Consider the following 22,698-nt stretch of genomic DNA (forward strand, 5'->3'; position numbering starts at 1 on the left):
GAAACAAGTGATCCTCAAAACTGTCAGGATACACAAACAGGGGCAGTGATCCTTACCTCGTTGAAATAATCCAGAAACTGTTGGCGGAGCAGGGGCAGACCTTGTAAATCCTCAGAGGCCTTTCTCTTCTTTCCTTTACCCCTAATAGGTGCTTTAGGGGCTGAAGCAGTTGGGCTAGCAGCAGGAGTCTTCTTCCTTGAGGATTTGACATTTGTAAGATCATCGATGCCAAACTTTGAAGCAGACTTAGAGGATTTTCCAGCACCTACACAACCAAAATAAGATAAGTATTCTAATTAAACTTGAAAATCCTACATAGAATTAATTTTTAAATGAGGATACTTACTTGACATTGTGACAGAGGCAGAGGATACTTCTTGAGAATCCTAGGTGGCAACCTGGAAAGTTCTTATCTCCGGATCAAGCTTCTTAAAGGCCAAGAGTCTCTCTTTTGCAGCAGGTGTCAACTTCAGATGTGAAACGGATATAGCTGCACAATAAACAAGAGAATATCAGTGATCCTTATCCTAAGGAATAAGTTCTGTGGTGATCCCTCTAGGATCCTACCATGGGTAGCCCACTCCTTGGGCAAATCCTTCCCATTAGGGATGGTATCTCTCCTTACAAAAAAGAACCGCCGCTTCCAGTTCAGGTCATTTTTGGTAACTTTGAAAACAGGGTGATCCTCTCCAGCTTTTCGCTTGAACAAATATCGGTGGGATCCAAAAGTGGTGAGATCATACATCTCAGCCAACTCCGCCATGCCAAGGTCAATCCCTTCTTGTTCAATGATCCTTTCAAGGGTGTATAACACCCTCCAGATCATCGGCATAGCCTGGATGTAACAGATACCGGTAAGGGAGAAAAAGGATTGGGTAAACTGAGGAAAGGGATACGAGTATCCTATCATGAAAGGAGTGACCGGAAAAGCTACCCAAGTCTCTGAGATGTGATCGCTCAGAGCGGTAGAGTCAAAAGATTTAAAGAAGGTGTCCGCCGGAAAACAATGACGGATTTTGTCAATCTGAGAATCAGTAAAACAACACCTCTCGGTGGGGGAATCCATGATGATCCCTTGACCCTTCAAGGGGCTGCTCTTCTTAGGATCCTTACAGGGAGAGTTCCGGAGCAACATCTTTCACAGAACGATGGAAAAAGAAAGAAAAACAGAGTAAGCAAGAGAGAAGGAGAAGGGGAATACCTGTTCAATCCTCTGATCACGGTTATAAAGGGAAGAGTCCTTGAATTTAAATGCAAACGATCCTATCCCTATTTCTATTTATAATGATGATTTGTGCAGGGCTGTCATCTCCATGACGTCAGATCACAACGGATAGTTCATTCTTAACGGCTATATATCCGTTGAGTTAGTTATAGATAAGATTCAGCAAAATATAACTCGTTTATATTACATAAATACTCCTTATATTTTGGGGGCAATTGTTAGGGCTGGATTTTTATGACCTATGATCCTTACTTGGTATCCTAACAAGTGATCCTTGTTTCTTTGGCAGATAGTGATCCTCAGAAGAGCCCCAGGATCAGGATCATGGATCATCCTAAGGATCCTCATACTAACGATTGTTCTCTTTGGATTTAATGTTGTTTTACAGGAATCACGAGTTGGACCTGGTCTTAGCAACGTAAACAAGGAATCTGCCACGCTAATTTCGCACATGCATAATCAAAGATGGACGTTATGGATAATATGGAAACTCAGCACAATTCAAGGGCAATTAATTAGGCTAAATTTACTTCTATTTCTAAAGGGGTAACGAGCTAGTAGTTAGGTGATTTGCCTAAAATAGAACCACACACACTTGTATAAATGGCACTCTTGAACATTCGGAAGACACAACACATTTCTCACACGCTTTAGCATACGATACTATAGTGATCCTTGTACCTAGCTCGTTACCATCCGAAGTTGTAAACATTGTTTGTTATATTGAAGTTTGGTGATCGGTAGTTTCCATTGTTAGGGCTGGATTTTTACAATACATGATCCTCACATGTGATCCTAACCAGTGATCCTTGTTTCTTTGGCAGATAGTGATCCTCAGCAGAGTTCCAGGATCAGGATCACGGACCATCATAGGATCCTCATGCTAACAGTTGCTTTCGTTGAATTTAATGTTGTTTTGCAGGACATCTAGCAGGATCCGCTCTTAAGCATCACAATTAAAGGACACGTCTTTACAACTATGGCATGTGCTTAATCGGAGATGGACGTTGTGAAGGATATGGAAACTTGGCATGATTTAAGGGCGATAATTTAGGCTAGATTTACTTTTATTTCTAAAGGGGTAATGAGCTGATTATTAGTCTTTTTACCTAAAATAGGTCACCTACACTTGTATATATAACACTCTTCCTCATTCGGAAGAAGACACAACACAACTCTCACACGCTTAGACACTCGAAACTATAGTGATCCTTGTACTCAGCTCATTATCATCCAAAGTTGTAACTATTTTTCTTATATTGAAGTTTGGTGATCGGTAGTTGCCATCACCCGAGGTTTTTTATGCCGGAGATCATACATTGATCAAGGGCTTTTTCCTCGTATAAATCATTGTGTCTTTGCATATTTCACATTGAAGTGATCCTTTACTTTTTCTACAAACCAAGCATCATACCCCATTTACATAAAGTTTGGTTGCATTATCCTTGTGTGATTTTTGACCAAAACAGTTTGGCGCCCACCGTGGGGCAATTGGTGCTTCATTCATAAGAAAACTTTCTGTTCGAAATCATTTCAAAGAATTACATGGCTTCATCATTGAAAAACATGTCCACGGCGATGTCTGCAGTCACCTCGTCTCAGAACACTCTACCTCCTCCACCGGCAGGATCCCAGAAGAATGCTGAGAAGAGACAAACTCCTACTAACTCTAAACCTCCATCTTCTTCTGCTATGAATTCTTATATTCCCAGTACTAGTGATGTATTTACTTTGATTTTGCAGATGAAGGATCGTATGCAGCGGCACGATGAAACTAATGAAAGGATCCTCTGGGAAATTGGAGATCTCAAAAGACAAAGGAGAACGGCAGAGGATCATTCCCCACTGATGCCCAAATCCTTGAGCTTTGATACTCCAATGATCACTTCTCAGCCATCGGAAATTCCAGACGTGCAAATTATGGGAGAATCAAGAGGATTGCACCTCGGATCAACAGCAATGACTCAGACATCAGGCTCACACTTTCAGCCGGCAGGATCCTATCCCCAGCATATGGGATCCTTCATGAAATCAGGAGCCTACCCGGGAGCGCAGCAGTTTCAAGGATCCTACTTTGTTCCAGGATCATCCCAGGTTCAAGGATCCTCCTTCGTTCCAGGATCATTTCAGATACCAGGATCCTTCCAGATACCAGGATCCTCCCAGATGCCAGGATCCCTAAAGAGTTTGCAAACAGGAAGTCTAGATGTCCATCAAGGGGACTTCATTCCAATGCAGACCATTGCTTCCACTGGTCCCTCCGTTATTCCAGAATCCCAGCAATATGGATTCACTAACTTGAACCCAATAGGAGGTAACACTTTAAATAATTATCTTACCACTAACCATGGATTCATGCAGGATACAGGTATCAATCATGCTATGGCCAGGGAGTTGCAGAAGCTAAAAGATATGATCTCAAGTGTTCCAGGGGTAGTCAAGCCTATCCCAGAGATCGCAGATGGAAGACATAAGGTATCTCGCTTTACACCACCAATTTGTGATGCAGAGGTACCCAAAAGGTTCCATATCCCTACTATGAAGCTGTATGATGGTACAACGGATCCTGAGGAGCACATAGCACAATACAGGGAAAGGATGGATTTCAATCCAATCCCGGAAAAGCTAAAGGAAGCATGCCTATGTAAAGGATTTGGATCCACTCTTACTGGATCAACTCTTAAATGGCTGCTAAGTCTTCCCCCTTACTCTATTACTTCATTTGCTAATTTAGTTAATTTATTCAATAACCAATTCTCTTGTAGTAGAAAATTTGAAAGATTAACCAGTGATTTATATAGGGTAACTCAAAGTCATAATGAATCATTAAGGGATTATATAACTAAATTTAGTAAAGAATCCTTGGACATTCCCAACTTGGATATGGCTACGGCTGTTGAAGCCTTCAAAATGGGACTGCTTAAGGATTCATTATTCTATGATGATCTTGTTATGACACCATGCAGGAATCTAGATGAAGTAAGAACTCGGGCACTCAGGTTCATCCGGCTAGAGGATGACAAGAGGATCCAGGAGAGACAAGTAGGATCCTCAAAACAGGAGAAGCAAGGATCCTCCTTCAAGAACAACAAATTCAAATCCTACCATAGAAATGAGAACCAGAATGTGCATGCTGTTGACCAAGAAGAGGATGATGAAGATTATCCTCCAATCTCAGAATATTGTTTTTCCGTTGATAATCATGAACTAATCCTTGCAATGCAGAATCTAGGTGAAAAAGCTAGGTGGCCCAGGAAGAATGATAAACCATCCGGGACTAAAGACAAGTCAAAATGGTGTGCATACCATGAGGATTTCGGGCATCTAACTGAAGAATGCATAGCTTTAAGAAAAGAGATTGGATATCTGTTAAGCAAGGGGCACCTAAAAGAATTGTTGGGAAGAAAAAAGCAAAAAACTCAGGATCCTGAAAGGATCCCTGAAAAGGCTCCAGCACCTCCGGCAAATGCACAAGTGATCAACTTTATTTCCGGAGGATCAGACATCTGTGGTACATCTTTCTCGGCGGCCAAAAGGCATGCAAAGGAGTCAAAAATGGATAATGGAGAAAGACCTATTAGAACATCAAGTGTCTCAGAAGGGAAGATGATAACGTTTGACGAGGATGATCGCATTAACATTCAGGATCCTCATCATGATAGTTTAGTTATTACTCTCTTTATCTCTAACCATTTTGTCCGCAGGATCCTTATCGATGGAGGAAGCTCAGTGAACATTATCCAGCTTGATGTTCTGAAGAAAATGGGTATTCCAGAATCAGACATCACACCAAGATCCTCCGTGCTTGTAGGATTCAGTGGAGAAACGAAGAAAACTCTGGGGGACATCAAACTCCCAATCTACGTGGAAGGATTACATAATTATCAAAAATTTTGTGTTATTGACTGTTTATCTTGTTGCAATGTTATCCTTGGCAGGCCTTGGATACATGATATGAAAGCAGTCCCATCCACCTATCATCAATGTGTGAAACTCCTTAGCCCATGGGGGATAATCAAGATCGACAGTGATCAGCAGGAGGCTAAGGATTGTTATACCTCATCCATGAAGCCAACCTCGAATCCAAGGGAGCAATAGCAATTACAGTATCCTCCGAGGAATGTCTTGGAGGCAAGGGAACAAGATGTGGACGAAATCCTCTTGGATCCTAGTGATCTTGAATCAAAAATCTATATCGGATCAGGGATCCTTGGCAAGATGAAAGAAGACTTAATATCCTTCCTCAAAAGAAGAAAATCTACCTTTGCTTGGAAACATGAAGATATGACAGGTATATCTAAGGATATTATTACTCACAAACTTGGCATTGACAGGTCTATCAAACCAATCCATCAAAAAAGGAGGAAGTTTGCACCAGAAAGGAATGCCATTATCCAAGAAGAAGTAGAGAGACTACTTCGAGCAGGTATGATCAGAGAGGTAAAGTATCCAAAATGGTTAGCCAATGTGTTCGTTGTCCAAAAGAAAAACGGAAAGTGGAGGGTATGTGTCGATTTCACTGATCTGAATAAGGCATGTCCCAAGGATCCTTTCCCATTACCCCACATTGACTCCATGGTGGATGCAACAGCGGGGCATGAACTGTTGACCTTTATGGATGCATCATCTGGATTCCAACAAATTCAGATGGAACCATCTGACCAAGAGGATACAGCCTTTATGACCCCAACAGGTTTGTATTGTTATATTGCCATGCCTTTTGGATTAAGAAATGCAGGTGCAACATATCAAAGGCTGGTGAATATGATGTTCAAAGATCAAATTGGACAAACTATGGAAGTATACATAGATGATATGGTAGTCAAATCAAAGAAAGCTGAGGATCACCTAAGGGATTTGGAAGAAGCATTTGATATCCTTGATAATTATAACATGAAGCTTAATCCTTCAAAATGCCACTTTGGCGTTAATGTGACAACTCGAACTTTAGACCTATCTTTGTGTAACGTTTATGAACATGTCATGACTATATGAACTTGACTTACTAAGCGAATGATTATTTGATATGTGTGTTTATTATGTGTGTATTAATTGAGCCCAACCCGAACCGCACAACACCGTCCGACCGCACAAGCCCAATTGGGCCGCACCTCTTGTACTCGGAACATGGACAACCCATTAAGGGGTTTCGGCCCACTTCCCCTTAGCGAGTAAAACACCCATCAACGGGGTTTTGTTCTCTGATTTGTCACTAAACGCAATCACACAAAGGAACCCTAAGATCTCTTTCTCTCTCTCGAAGTCTTGGAGCCGGCTGAAACTCCTTGTGCACCCGAAACCCCACTAGTTCCAACCCCCTAATCCGGTTAGTATTTCACAATCATTGTTTGATGATATGATGTTGTGTGTGATATGATAATCTTGAATGATAACCTAGGGTTTTTGATAGCACGATGTAGTATGATGATAAACAAGGACTAATCCGATTAGGGTTCATGTTAGTAAAAAATAATGAGAATAGAATACATGGTTGTTGATGATGTTTAACAGTGATGTCTTTGTTGATCGGCCACATGATTATGTAATCGGAAATTTGTGTGATGATGTTAATCTGTTGTTATGATTTTGTTTCGGATTGATAACTTATTGGTGTTCATTGATCGACTCCATGTTTGCTAGAATCGGATGTGTTTATGTGTTTTGGATAAGTGTTCTTGATTTTGGATTATTGATATTCAAACGGATTCATGATGAAAAGGCCTGTTTGATCGACATTATATTAATCATATGTTGGAAATTATGTTGATTGGTTGAGGTAAACTAGGAAACTAATGATAGATTGTAACCGAATGCATGATATCCGGGTTTTTAAACTGATCGCACAAGCAGCACAACACGGGACCGAGGTTGCGAGTCCGGATTTCGACTCGAGACCACAGCAGCACGAGCCGCAACCACGGTTGCGGGTCATGTTGCGACTCGTAACTGGACCAAGACAAGCCGAAACCACTGTTGCGACTCGTAATCTCCTGTTGCGACTCGTAATCCCCTGTTGCGACTCGAGATCGCCGGTTGCGACTCGAGACCAGCTATGCACGTACACTGTTTTGGGCCTACACTGTCACGGGCCCAACCTATTGGGCCAAATAATTGAATTTATGCAATTGACTGCTAATTGGACTGTTATGCGTTTTATTTGAGCCATGTATGCCATTGGACTTTTTATTGGGCCAGATTATTATTGGGCTGATGTTAGTACCCAGGTTAAATGGATTACTTGTCTGCTACATGTTGCCATGGATTATACGGGCCAGTAACATGTTAACTTGTATGAAACCAACGTGTATTACCTTAGTCAAAACCTGACTTGTATAATGACCATGATAGGACGTGGTTGACCATTTACTAGCTTACCTGTACCCTTTGTGTATCTGCCGAGCAATCCAAGGTGAGTTCACACAGCCAAGGCATGGGATTCCCGGGTGGGAATTGGGTTGGAATGATTGATATGGAATGATTACTCGTACTTACGCAAACACTAGACTATAGACCATCGTCCTCAGGATAGTCAGGACACGTTACGTAAATCCTGCGTAACCCAGTAATTGCCAACTGTCTCCCGGGTCGGGAGGACACGTTACGTAAATCCTGCGTAACCCAATACCTTCTACTGTCTTCCGGGTCGGAAGGACACGCTGCGTAAATCCTGCGCAGCCCCCACACGTACCACTGTCCTCGGGGAAGGGCACGTCACGTAAATCCTGCGTGACCCTGTACGTATTCCTGTTCTCGGTTTAAGAAGAACACATGGTTGCACTAGTCTAGTAAGTACCATAATGGGAAGCCCCGTTATAAAGGATAAACGTGAGAATCCCTCACCAATAGAATATTCTTGCTTGGGAAGCCTTATTAGATGAACTTACGCATGATTATTACGAACTTACTTTCTGTGAACTCGCTCAACTAGTTGTTGACTATTTGCTGCATGCCTTGCAGGACCTTAGGTACATTATGGAGCTTGCACAGGGAGGAGCGGGTCGTTGTGGGATATGGATCATGAACGATATTTGAACTTATAACTATTTTGGAGTTTACACTACTATGCTTCCGCTACTTAAACAATGTTTGGTTTTGAAACATCAATCATGTCATGATGAACTACCTTAATTACTTTTATTATTATTAAATGCTATGTTTGATATGATTGATGGCTTGATCCTGGTCATGTCACGCCTCCAAGCGGTGGTGCTCCACGTGTGGATTTGGGGGTGTGACAGATTGGTATCAGAGCCATTGGTTATAGAGAACTTGGTTTTAATATGGGAAAACGTTTTTATTAAAACCAGACTATAACCAGTACAGTGCTCTTAACGATCCACAACGACGCTTCGCTCCACGTGCAAGACTCGACATCCTAGGTAATAAGGTTTATGTTTATTGCCTGTTTGCTAGAACTGCTTAGAACTTTGCTCGCATTACGTTTAGATACACATGATACTATAGCATGAGAATCCCTACGTGCTTACACTTTTCTGTCATCGCCCTACTCGCGAACCACTCTCATTTACGTTACTTTTACTATGAAGATCATGTCTGGAAGAATTAACATGACACAAGCCCAGCTAGAGGCTCTCGTCCAAGCTCAAGTTGCTGCGGCACTTGCAGCTGCTCAAGCAGGTAGTATATCCTGTAGTTATAACTTACGCTAGGGTCTTTAGATCCTACATTCCTAAACTTGCCCTTGTATTTAAACTTTGCCCTATTCGTACACAATAGGTCAACCAGCGCAGCAAGTTTGCACCTTTAAGAACTTCATGGACTGTCGTCCAAGTACCTTCAGCGGCACAGAGGGGGCAGTGGGAACACTGGTTTGAAAAGCTAGAGTCAGTATTCGAAATGTGCGAGTGCCCTGAGGCTCGCAAGGTTAAGTATGCAACTGGCACCTTGGAAGGAATCGCGCTAACCTGGTGGAACGCGCAGGTGCAAATTCTGGGGTTGGCAGCTGCTAACGCCACACCCTGGAACGATTTTAAGGAACTTATCAAGAGGGAGTATTGCACGCGTGAAGATATTCACAAGTTGGAAGACGAGCTGTATAATTTGAAAATGGTTGGGTCAGAGATTGAAGCGTATACTAAGCGGTCGAATGAGCTGGCCGTGCTGTGTCCAACCATGGTGGACCCTCCATACAAGCGCATTGAGATGTATCTCAAGGGATTGGCGCCAGAAATCCAGAGCCATGTCACATCGGCTAATCTCGACAACATCCAGGAAATTCAGCGCCTCGCTCATCGCATCACCGACCAGGCAGTGGATCAGAATAAGCTGCCTAAGCGTGTCAACGCTACTGCTACAGTCACTCCTTCAGCTACTCCTGCTACTACTAGCGACAGCAAAAGAAAATGGGATGGAGATTCTAGTAAAGGTTCAGCATCTGTTCAGTCTCAAGCTCAGCAACAGAAGACTGACCACTACCAGAGTCCTGGTCAGCAATCCTCTGGTGGTCATAGACGGGGAAGATATCAGGGTTTTCACCCCAAGTGTCACAACTGCAACAGGCACCATAGCGGCCCATGCAACAAAGGTCGTTGCCAAAGGTGTCTCAAGATGGGGCACGAGGCTAAAGACTGTAGGAGCCCTCGTCCTGCAAATCAGAACCAGCAACCACAACAACCAGCTCCACAGAACCAGCAGCAGCAGCAGCCACAGCGTGGAAACCGGGGATGTTTTCAGTGTGGGGCTGAAGGTCACTTTAAGCGTGATTGCCCTCAATTGAACCAGAACCAGAACCGCAACAACAATCAGGGCAACGGGAATAACAACAACGGGGGAAACAACAACAACGACAATGAAGCTCGTGGTCGTGCATTCGTACTAGGTCGAGGTGACGCAGTGAACGATCCCAACGTAGTTATGGGTAAGTTTCTCCTCGACAATATTTGCGTTACTGTTTTGTTTGATTCGGGTGCGGATACAAGCTATATGTCTGTGAAAATGTGTCAACTGCTAAAACGTGCACCAACACTTTTACCCACCAAACACGTAGTAGAGTTAGCTAACGGTAAAAGTCTAGAAGCCACGCACGTAGTTCAGGGTTGTAATCTTATCCTAGCTGGCCAAGCTTTCTCTATCGATCTCATTCCCATAGTATTGGGTAGCTTCGACGTCGTGATTGGGATGGATTGGTTATCCCAACACCAGGCAGAGATTTTATGCAGCGAGAAGATTATTCGCATTCCACGTTCTGATCAAGAACCACTTGAAGTCCAAGGCGACAAGAGTGGTGCTGTAGTTGGCATCATCTCTTTCTTAAAGGCTCAGAAATGCTTACGAAAGGGGCACACTGCCATTCTGGCACCCGTTACAGACGCATCAGCAAAGGAAAAGAAACTGGAGGATATTCCAGTTGTACGTGACTTTCCTCAGGTATTTCCTGAAGACTTACCTGGATTACCTCCTCATCGTCAGGTCGAATTTCAGATCGAGCTCGCTCCAGGAGCAGCACCCATAGCTCGCGCACCATATCGTCTAGCTCCATCAGAATTAGAAGAACTGTCAAAACAACTGCAAGAACTCTTGGAAAAGGGTTTCATTCGTCCAAGCTCTTCGCCTTGGGGAGCTCCAGTACTATTTGTGAAAAAGAAAGACGGTACGTTCAGAATGTGCATAGACTACCGTGAACTCAACAAGGTGACGGTGAAGAACCGTTATCCTCTTCCACGCATAGACGACTTATTCGACCAGTTGCAAGGGTCGTGCTACTATTCGAAGATAGACTTGAGGTCTGGTTATCATCAGCTGAGAGTCCGGGAGGAGGACGTCTCCAAAACTGCATTCAGAACTCGCTACGGCCACTACGAGTTTCTTGTCATGCCGTTCGGGTTAACGAACGCGCCTGCCGTATTTATGGATCTTATGAACAGGGTGTGCAAACCCTACCTAGACAAGTTCGTCATTGTGTTCATCGACGACATTCTGATCTACTCCAAGAGTCAGGAGGAACACGAACAGCATCTACGCCTTATTTTGGAACTCCTTCGGAAGGAACAGCTATACGCTAAGTTTTCGAAATGCGACTTCTGGCTTCGTGAAGTCCATTTCTTAGGCCACGTAGTAAACAAGGATGGGATCCATGTCGATCCATCCAAGGTAGACTCGATCAGGAACTGGCCTGCACCACGAACGCCAACGGAAATACGCCAATTCTTGGGTTTGGCAGGTTACTACAGACGGTTTATCAAGGATTTCTCGAAGATTGCGCAGCCGCTTACGCTACTGACACAGAAGGGTGTCACCTACCGTTGGGGAGATCCCCAGGAGACTGCTTTTCAGCACCTAAAGGATAGGCTTTGCAGTGCACCTATCCTCTCTCTGCCAGAGGGCACAGATGACTTCGTGGTTTATTGTGATGCATCCATTCGGGGACTTGGATGTGTGTTAATGCAGCGCGACAAGGTTATTGCTTACGCTTCACGTCAACTCAAGATTCATGAACGGAACTACACGACGCACGATTTAGAGCTGGGAGCTGTTGTTTTCGCGCTTAAGATATGGCGACACTACCTGTACGGTACCAGGTGCACAATTTACACCGATCACAGGAGTCTCGAGCATATCCTTAAGCAGAAGGATTTGAACATGCGTCAACGAAGATGGGTTGAATTGCTGAACGATTACGAATGCGCTATCAAGTACCATCCAGGCAAAGCCAACGTTGTGGCTGATGCCCTCAGTCGGAAAGACACTTTGCCTCGGCGCGTGCGAGCGCTACAGCTTACAATTCAGTCTAGCCTTCCTACACAGATACGAAATGCTCAGATAGAAGCATTGAAACCCGAAAACGTCAAGGCTGAAGCCTTACGCGGCTCACGACAGCGATTAGAACAGAAGGCAGACGGCGCCTACTATGTAACGGGGCGTATTTGGGTCCCACTCTATGGCGGTCTACGCGAACTTGTAATGGATGAAGCTCACAAGTCTCGCTATTCGGTACATCCAGGGTCGGACAAAATGTACCACGACATCAGAACTACTTACTGGTGGCCTAGCATGAAGGCCCACATTGCCACTTATGTCGGCAAATGCTTGACCTGTGCGAGGGTCAAGGTCGAATATCAGAAACCAGCGGGTCTACTTCAGCAGCCTAAGATACCTCAATGGAAATGGGAAGAAATTTCCATGGATTTCGTTACAGGCCTACCTAGATCCCAGCGTGGGAATGATACCATATGGGTGATCGTGGATCGACTCACCAAGTCTGCACACTTCCTACCTATAAAGGAAACGGATAAGTTCTCCACTCTCGCAGACGTCTATCTTAAAGAAGTTGTTTCGAGGCACGGGGTGCCCACATCCATCATTTCGGATCGCGATGCACGATTCACGTCAGAGCTATGTCAAGCGATGCATAAATCATTCGGCTCAAGGTTAGACATGAGCACAGCTTATCACCCTCAGACGGATGGGCAGTCTGAGCGAACGATCCAAACTCTCGAAGACATGCTTCGGGCGTGCGTTATCGATTTTGGCAACGGCTGGGAAAAGCACCTCCCTTTGGTGGAGTTTTCTTACAATAACAGTTATCACACCAGCATACAAGCCGCTCCATTCGAGGCATTGTACGGGCGTAAATGCCGGTCACCTCTCTGTTGGGCAGAGGTGGGGGATAGTCAGATTACAGGTCCAGAGATTGTAGTGGACGCCACAGAAAAGATTGCACAGATACGACAACGCATGGCGGCAGCACGCGACCGTCAGAAAGCCTACGCGGACAAGCGTAGAAAGCCTTTGGAATTTCAGGTCGGGGACCGGGTTTTATTGAAAGTCTCACCCTGGAAGGGTGTGGTTCGTTTTGGCAAAAGGGGCAAACTAAATCCGCGGTACGTCGGACCGTTCGAAATCATTGAGAAGATAGGCAAAGTAGCCTACAAGTTGAACTTACCAGCTGAACTCGGAGCAGTTCACAATGTCTTTCATGTGTCGAACCTAAAGAAGTGCCTATCAGATGAAACCCTCATCATTCCTTTTAAGGAACTCACTATCGACGAGCGGTTGCAGTTCGTCGAGGAACCAGTAGAAATCACGGACCGGGATGTGAAGGTCCTCAAAAACAAGAGAATCCCTCTTGTTCGAGTTCGTTGGAACTCCAAACGTGGCCCAGAGTACACCTGGGAACGCGAAGACAGGATGACAGAAAAGTACCCCCAGTTATTCGAAACTAATGCAACCACTACTGAGGCTGAAGCTACTACTTCGGAATTTCGGGACGAAATTCCAGATCGACGGGGGGAGGATGTGACACCCCAGGAAAATCAGTGAACGTTACGACTTACCTAGCTCCCTCAGTGAGTGCATACCAAATTTCGGGACGAAATTTCCAATTAGTTGGGGATAATGTGACAACTCGAACTTTAGACCTATCTTTGTGTAATGTTTATGAACATGTCATGACTATATGAACTTGACTTACTAAGCGAATGATTATTTGATATGTGTGTTTATTATGTGTGTATTAATTGAGCCCAACCCGAACCGCACAACACCGTCCGACCGCACAAGCCCAATTGGGCCGCACCTCTTGTACTCGGAACATGGACAACCCATTAAGGGGTTTCGGCCCACTTCCCCTTAGCGAGTAAAACACCCATCAACGGGGTTTTGTTCTCTCATTTGTCACTAAACGCAATCACACAAAGGAACCCTAAGATCTCTTTCTCTCTCTCTCGAAGTCTTGGAGCCGGCTGAAACTCCTTGTGCACCCGAAACCCCACTAGTTCCAACCCCCTAATCCGGTTAGTATTTCACTATCATTGTTTGATGATATGATGTTGTGTGTGATATGATAATCTTGAATGATAACCTAGGGTTTTTGATAGCACGATGTAGTATGATGATAAACAAGGACTAATCCGATTAGGGTTCATGTTAGTAAAAATTAATGAGAATAGAATACATGGTTGTTGATGATGTTTAACAGTGATGTCTTTGTTGATCGGCCACATGATTATGTAATCGGAAATTTGTGTGATGATGTTAATCTGTTGTTATGATTTTGTTTCGGATTGATAACTTATTGGTGTTCATTGATCGACTCCATGTTTGCTAGAATCGGATGTGTTTATGTGTTTTAGATAAGTGTTCTTGATTTTGGATTATTGATATTCAAACGGATTCATGATGAAGAGGCCTGTTTGATCGACATTAGATTAATCATATGTTGGAAATTATGTTGATTGGTTGAGGTAAACTAGGAAACTAATGATAGATTGTAACCGAATGCATGATATCCGGGTGTTTAAACTGATCGCACAAGCAGCACAACACGGGACCGAGGTTGCGAGTCCGGATTTCGACTCGAGACCACAGCAGCACGAGCCGCAACCACGGTTGCGAGTCATGTTGCGACTCGTAACTGGACCAAGACAAGCCGAAACCACTGTTGCGACTCGTAATCTCCTGTTGCGACTCGTAATCCCCTGTTGCGACTCGAGATCGCTGGTTGCGACTCGAGACCAGCTATGCACGTACACTGTTTTGGGCCTACACTGTCACGCGCCCAACCTATTGGGCCAAATAATTGAATTTATGCAATTGACTGCTAATTGGACTATTATGCGTTTTATTTGAGCCATGTATGCCATTGGACTTTTTATTGGGCCAGATTATTATTGGGCTGATGTTAGTACCCAGGTTAAATGGATTACTTGTCTGCTACATGTTGCCATGGATTATACGTGCCAGTAACATGTTAACTTGTATGAAACCAACGTGTATTACCTTAGTCAAAACCTGACTTGTATAATGACCATGATAGGACGTGGTTGACCATTTACTAGCTTACCTGTACCCTTTGTGTATCTGCCGAGCAATCCAAGGTGAGTTCACACAGCCAAGGCATGGGATTCCCGGGTGGGAATTGGGTTGGAATGATTGATATGGAATGATTACTCGTACTTACGCAAACACTAGACTATAGACCATCGTCCTCAGGATAGTCAGGACACGTTACGTAAATCCTGCGTAACCCAGTAATTGCCAACTGTCTCCCGGGTCAGGAGGACACGTTACGTAAATCCTGCGTAACCCAATACCTTCTACTGTCTTCCGGGTCGGAAGGACACGCTGCGTAAATCCTGCGCAGCCCCCACACGTACCACTGTCCTCGGGGAAGGGCACGTCACGTAAATCCTGCGTGACCCTGTACGTATTCCTGTTCTCGGTTTAAGAAGAACACATGGTTGCACTAGTCTAGTAAGTACCATAATGGGAAGCCCCGTTATAAAGGATAAACGTGAGAATCCCTCACCAATAGAATATTCTTGCTTGGGAAGCCTTATTAGATGAACTTACGCATGATTATTACGAACTTACTTTCTGTGAACTCGCTCAACTAGTTGTTGACTATTTGTTGCATGCCTTGCAGGACCTTAGGTACATTATGGAGCTTGCACAGGGAGGAGCGGGTCGTTGTGGGATATGGATCATGAACGATATTTGAACTTATAACTATTTTGGAGTTTACACTACTATGCTTCCGCTACTTAAACAATGTTTGGTTTTGAAACATCAATCATGTCATGATGAACTACCTTAATTACTTTTATTATTATTAAATGCTATGTTTGATATGATTGATGGCTTGATCCTGGTCATGTCACGCCTCCAAGCGGTGGTGCTCCGCGTGTGGATTTGGGGGTGTGACAGTTAAGGCAGGTAAATTCCTAGGATATATGGTAACTCAGAGGGGCATTGAAGCAAGTCCGGAGCAAATTAAAGCACTAGTGAACATCAAGTCCCCTGCCAATGCTAAGGATGTGCAAAGGCTAACAGGCAGGATAGCAGCTCTGAACAGGTTCATATCAAAATCCTCAGAAAAATGTAAAGAATTTTACGATATCCTAAGGAAGAACAAGAAGTTTGAATGGACTGAGAAACATGAGAATGCTTTACAAGCCCTTAAAGAATATATGTCCTCAGCACCAGCATTAACAAAGCCCGAAAAAGGAGATGTGTTATCCTTATATTTGGCGGTATCCTCAACCGCTGTAAGTGCTGTCCTTGTTAAGGATCATGAAGGTACACAGTCCTCAGGAAACCAGAGATGTCAGGAAGAATGGCTAAGTGGGCAGTAAAGCTTAGTGCCCATGATATAAGATATGAGCCAAGAACAGCCATTAAATCCCAAGCATTAGCTGACTTTGTGGCTGATTTCAGTAGTGATCTACAAAAAGAAGCAGAATTGGAAGTCCAGCAGCTGGATGAGACCAAGGATCCTTGGATACTACACACTGATGGATCCTCAAATGTCAAGGGCACAGGGCTCGGGATACTACTAAAATCGCCACAGGGGGACATAATACCCCACTCCATAGCCTGTGAGTTCCAAGCAACTAACAATGAGGCTGAATATGAAGCCTTAATTGCTGGCTTACAAATTGCTAAGGATATGGGGGTAAAGTATCTTAAAGTATATGTAGACTCATTATTGATCACCAATCACTTTAATGGATCCTATGCTGTTAAAGGTGAAAAACTAACCAAATATTTAGAGATAGTCAAGGAATTGGCACTCTCTTTTGTCTCTTTCAGCTTAACACAGGTACCAAGGGAGGATAACACGGAAGCTGATGCATTGGCCAACTTAGGATCATCCTTAAAGATTCCAGAAGATATAAGTATCCCTATCATCCATATCCTGGCTCCTGCTATTGAAAATCAGGTAGCCATGGAAATAGAAGAGGATACTGCAGTAATCCCTAGTGAGGAAGCTCAATCTTATGCAGGATCATGGATCTCACCAATCATAAGATACTTGCAATACGGGGAGATTCCGATGGGAGAAAATCCTAGATCCTTCAGGATTAAGGTATCTCAATTCACAATCTTAAATAATGTGCTATATAAACGATCTCTTGCAGGACCATATTTGAGATGTATCGAGGATCCTGAAATTGAAGAAGTGTTGAGAGCCTTCCATGAAGGAGATTGTGGAAACCACACTGGGGGCAGGGCATTGTTCTCAAGGATCCTTAGAACAGGATACTACTGGCCAACCATGAAAAGGGATGCTGTAGAATATGCTAGGAAATGTGATCCTTGTCAAAGACACAGCAATATCCTTCATCAACCAGCTGAATTGCTACACCCCATACCATCCTCTTGGCCATTCATGAGATGGGGGATGGATATAGTTGGCAAGCTCCCTAAAGCACCTGGTGGAAAAGTATTTATGCTTGCCATGACTGACTACTTCTCTAAGTGGATAGAAGCTGAAGCTTTTGCTCAAGTCAGAGAAAAAGAAGTTATATCCTTTATCAAAAGAAACATTATAACTAGATTTGGCATTCCCTCTGAAATTGTATGTGATAATGGTTCCCAATTCATTGGAAGCAGAACTACTAACTTTTGTGACAGTTGGGGAATCAAGATGATAACATCAACACCAGTTCATCCACAAGCCAATGGCCAAGCAGAATCATCCAACAAGATCATCATCAACAATCTGAAGAAGAAGCTAGGATCCAAGAAGGGAAAATGGGCAGAGGAGTTACCTTATGTGTTATGGGCTGACATGACAACTCCCAAGAATGCCACTGGTCAAACACCTTTTTCTTTAGTATTTGGGGCAGAAGCAGTGATCCCAACAGAGATGGTGATCCCAACCGCTAGAACAAGTGCTCGTGATCCTGAAGAGAATGCTACAATCCTGGCTCAGGATTCGGATACTATTGAGGAAATCAGGGATCTGGCTAGGATAAGGATGGCAAGCTACCAACAAAGAATGGCTGGTGCTTACAACAAAAATGTTAGGATAAGGAAGTTCCAAGTCGGAGATATGGTGTTGAGAAAAACACTCCAAAACACTATTAATCCTGCTGACGGGAAGTTAGCACCAAAGTGGGAAGGCCCTTACTTGATTGAAGCTGAAGCAGGAAAGGGGGCATACAGATTGCTAACCATGGAAGGAAACTTGTTACCAAGAGCCTGGAATGCTGTTCACTTAAAGAGATACTTTATGTGAACATGATCCTTCAAGCATGTGATCCTTTTATTGAAGTATCCTCGAAGGATCCCGGTGATGTCAGTGATCCTTAATCTGGTAATGTCCTTATCTTAAAACATTTACATTTCCTTACTTTTTACCAAAGGATAAGGATCCTGTATCCTTCATCCTCTTCTCACGAACCATTTGAGTTATGATAGTTCAGGTATCTACAGCATATCGTCAAAGATCTTCAAAAGCAACGCAGATCCTTGGGTCCAACCCCAGTTATCCTTGGGATTATCCCCAGTTTCCGCCAGCAGCGCACGATGATCCTGATATAGTTCACGTCTTTGGGACCAGTACCCACTTCCGGGGCTGACAACCTCATCGTACTGGCTATACCCAGGATCCTACGTATAATGGTAGACGTACCATACATCCGTTCATAAGGTTTCTAACGTTTTCACGTTAGCTAAGGTTTTGACATTTTCATGTCACTAAGTTTGGATAGTCGCCAGTAAGGGCCATACTCCAGTTTACATACGATCCTTTGGGCTTGTCCCCAGTTATCCTTCGGGCTTGTCCCCAGTTATCCTTTGGGCTTGTCCCCAGTGATCCTTTGGGATCATCCCCAGTTATCCTTTGGGCATGTCCCCAGCTACTAATTTATCTTTTACATTGGCTTAGTCCCAAGATATGTTCCATTTTTCAGGTTCTCGAAGTTAAACAAATAAGGATCCTTAATCCTTATCATCCATTAAAATTTCACTTATGGTTATCTTGATTAAAGGTTAGGATCCTAACTTGGATCCTCAGGTATGATCCTTGACTATTTTGATTATACTAAACAACCACTACACTTTGACAACTAAAACTATGATCCTTGAAAATTTTCAATGATAGGATATTTGATCTAGGATCATATCCTAAATTTATTAAACATGGTTTGCTCAACTCTTGTTACTCTAACAAATATGTTTCTAAAAACTGGGAAATAAGAAGATAAATAAAGGATAACAACACGAGATAAGCCAGAAAGATTAGAGTTATATTATTAACAAAAGGATCTTAAACCCTTTCAAAAAGTTGTCAAAATTGCCAACCCACATTTCTACCAGCAAAACGTGGCCCGTCCACATGGGTTGGCAAAGGGTGTCCATTGTCTATGCGGTCTTAGCAGGTGCAGGAAATTAAAGGCGGCAGGATCACAAAGGCTTCATCCCCCAAACAGAGGATCCCTCCACCTTTTGTAATCCTACCTATTGTCCAAAGGATCCATGATCCTTAACCCTAAAAACTATTGTTCAAGTTACAAACCATAGTTGTTTCAAACATCAACAACCACAAACAAACCACTACCAAACTCAAAAAATTGGGCTCCGGCCTAGTCTCGAAATATCCATCATCGCCCAATCCAGCAGCTCACACCTTTGCTGCTCCATCACCACCAGCTTCTCCACCCTGATCCTTGTCAGCATCACCGCCCTCCAGCATTGGGATCTCCTCTGCTTCGTCCTCATCCTCCAGCTCTGCCAATCTTGCCTTCCAACCCTCCACGTCCCATGAGCTTTTGTCAAAGGCAGGATCCTGAGCCTCCGCAGCCATTTGTAGTTGTATCTTGTACATAGCAGTTGCGGCAGAGACCTTGGCATCCTGGATGATCTCCTGCTTCTCGCCATCCATGTCAATCAGCCTTTGAGCAGCCTCATCCTTTGTAGCCCGGAGTTCCTTCTCAAGATCGGCTATCTTGAGATCCTTTAACACGCCCATTTGTTGGAGGTCGGCGATTTGGCTTTCCTGATCCTCGACATGGCCAAGGTAGGTCTTAATCTCAGCAAGTTTTTGCAAAAGAGAAAAAAAGGTAAGTTCAGGATCAGGTGATCCTCAAAGAAGCAGGATATACAGGCAGAATACACAAGCAGGATACTCGAGAAGGATAACCAACAGGGGCAATGATCCTTACCTCATTGACATAGTCGAGAAACTGTTGGCGGATCAGGGGAAATCCTTGGAGATCCTCAGAGGTCTTTCTCTTCTTCCCCTTACCCCTAACAGGTGCTTTAGGGGCCGAAGCAGAGGGACTGGCAACAGAAGTCTTCTTTCTTGAAGACTTGACATTGGCAAGTTCATCAATCCCGAACTTGGAGGCAGACTTGGCAGACTTAGCAGGTTTCCTAGCGCCTACACAATCAAAACAAGATAAGTTCCCTTACTAACTAAACAGTCTTACATATAACTTACTTTTTAATAAGGATACTTACTTGACATAGTGGCAGATGCGGAGGATACTTCTTGTGAATCTTGGACGGTGACTTGAAAACTTCTGATTTCAGGATCAAGCTTCTTGAAAGCTAAGACCCTCTCTCTGGCAGCAGGGGTTAACTTGAGATGAGCAATGGAGATAGCTGCACAATAAACAAAAAACAAAGAAAGACATTAGTGATCCTCATCATAAGAGACAAGTCTGATGGTGATCCTTCCAGGATCCTCTATCCTACCATGGGTGGCCCACTCCTTGGGCAGATCCTTCCCATTAGGGAGGGTATCCCTCCTCACAAAGAAGAAACGACGCTTCCAGTTTGTATCATTTTTGGTAACCTTTAAAACAGGGTGATCCTCCCCGGCCTTCCGTTTCAGCAAGTATCGATGAGAACCAAACGTGGTAAGATCATAAAGCTCGGCCAGCTCTGCCATCCCTAAATCAATCCCCTCCTGCTCGATGATCCTCTCGAAGGTATACAAGACCCTCCAGATCATCGGCATAGCTTGGATATAAGATATGCCGGTCAAAGAAAAGAAAGATTGGGTGAAGGCCGGAAAAGGATACGAATATCCTATGGTAAACGGAGTTGCAGGAAAGACCACCCAGGCGTCTGAAACAAAGTCACTCAAAGCAGTGGATGTGAAGGATTTGAAAACAGCATCCGCCGGAAAGCAATGACGAATCCTATCTACATGAGCATCGGTAAAGCAGCATCCCTCCATAGGAGAGTCCTTAATGATCCCTTGGCTTTTCAGGGGACTACTCTTCTCGTGATCCTTATGGGGAGAATTTCGGAGCAACATACTTGTGGCGAAACAAAAACAGAGCAAGAGCAAAAAAAAAAAAAAAAAAACAGAGCAGGAAAAGGAAGAAAGAAAGAGAATACCTGATCAATCTTCGGTGGAGATTATAAACGGAGTATATCCTGAATTTAAATGCAAATCGATCCTTACCCTATCTCCTATTTATAATCATGATTTGCAGGGATGTCACTTCAGTGACGTAATGATCGCAACGGCTAGTCCGGTTATAACGGCTAGTTACCCGAGTTGTCCGTTGAAGATAAGATCAGAACAAAATATAACTCATTTATTTACAAAATCACTCCTTATATTTTGGGGGCAATTGTTAGGGCTGGATTTTTACAATACATGATCCTCACATGTGATCCTAACCAGTGATCCTTGTTTCTTTGGCAGATAGTGATCCTCAGCAGAGTTCCAGGATCAGGATCACGGACCATCATAGGATCCTCATGCTAACAGTTGCTTTCGTTGAATTTAATGATGTTTTGCAGGACATCTAGCAGGATCCGCTCTTAAGCATCACAATTAAAGGACACGTCTTTACAACTATGGCATGTGCTTAATCGTAGATGGACGTTGTGAAGGATATGGAAAGTTGGCATGATTTAAGGGCGATAATTTAGGCTAGATTTACTTTTATTTCTAAAGGGGTAATGAGCTGATTATTAGTCTTTTTACCTAAAATAGGTCACCTACACTTGTATATATAACACTCTTCCTCATTCGGAAAAAGACACAACACAACTCTCACACGCTTAGACACTCGAAACTATAGTGATCCTTGTACTCAGCTCATTATCATCCAAAGTTGTAACTATTTTTCTTATATTGAAGTTTGGTGATCGGTAGTTGCCATCACCCGAGGTTTTTTATGCCGGAGATCATACATTGATCAAGGGCTTTTTCCTCGTATAAATCATTGTGTCTTTGCATATTTCACATTGAAGTGATCCTTTACTTTTTCTACAAACCAAGCATCATACCCCATTTACATAAAGTTTGGTTGCATTATCCTTGTGTGATTTTTGACCAAAACATCCATCACCCGAGGTTTTTTATGCCGGAGATCATTCATTGATCAAGGGCTTTTTCCTCGTATAATTCCTTGTGTCACTTGTGCAATTTTCATTATAGTGATCCTTATCTTCGTTCATCATACCAAGCATCATTCCCCGTTTACAAAGAGTTTGGTTGCATTATCCTTGTGTGATTTTTGACCAAAACAATCTGTATGGTATCAAGTTTGTGATCTATTATGATCATAAGAGCCTTCAACATCTGTTTAATCAGAAGGAACTAAACATGAGGCAACGCCGTTGGATGGAGACTTTAAATGATTATGATTGTGAAATCAGATATCATCCCGACAAGGCAAATGTAGTCGCTGATGCCTTAATTCGAAAGGAAAGGGTGAAACCCATCCGAATCAATGCCAAGAGCATTGAAGTGAAGAATAATT

The sequence above is a fragment of the Helianthus annuus genome, chromosome 1 (genome assembly GCF_002127325.2).
Source record: "Helianthus annuus cultivar XRQ/B chromosome 1, HanXRQr2.0-SUNRISE, whole genome shotgun sequence".
In the NCBI taxonomy this organism is placed as follows: Eukaryota; Viridiplantae; Streptophyta; class Magnoliopsida; order Asterales; family Asteraceae; genus Helianthus; species Helianthus annuus.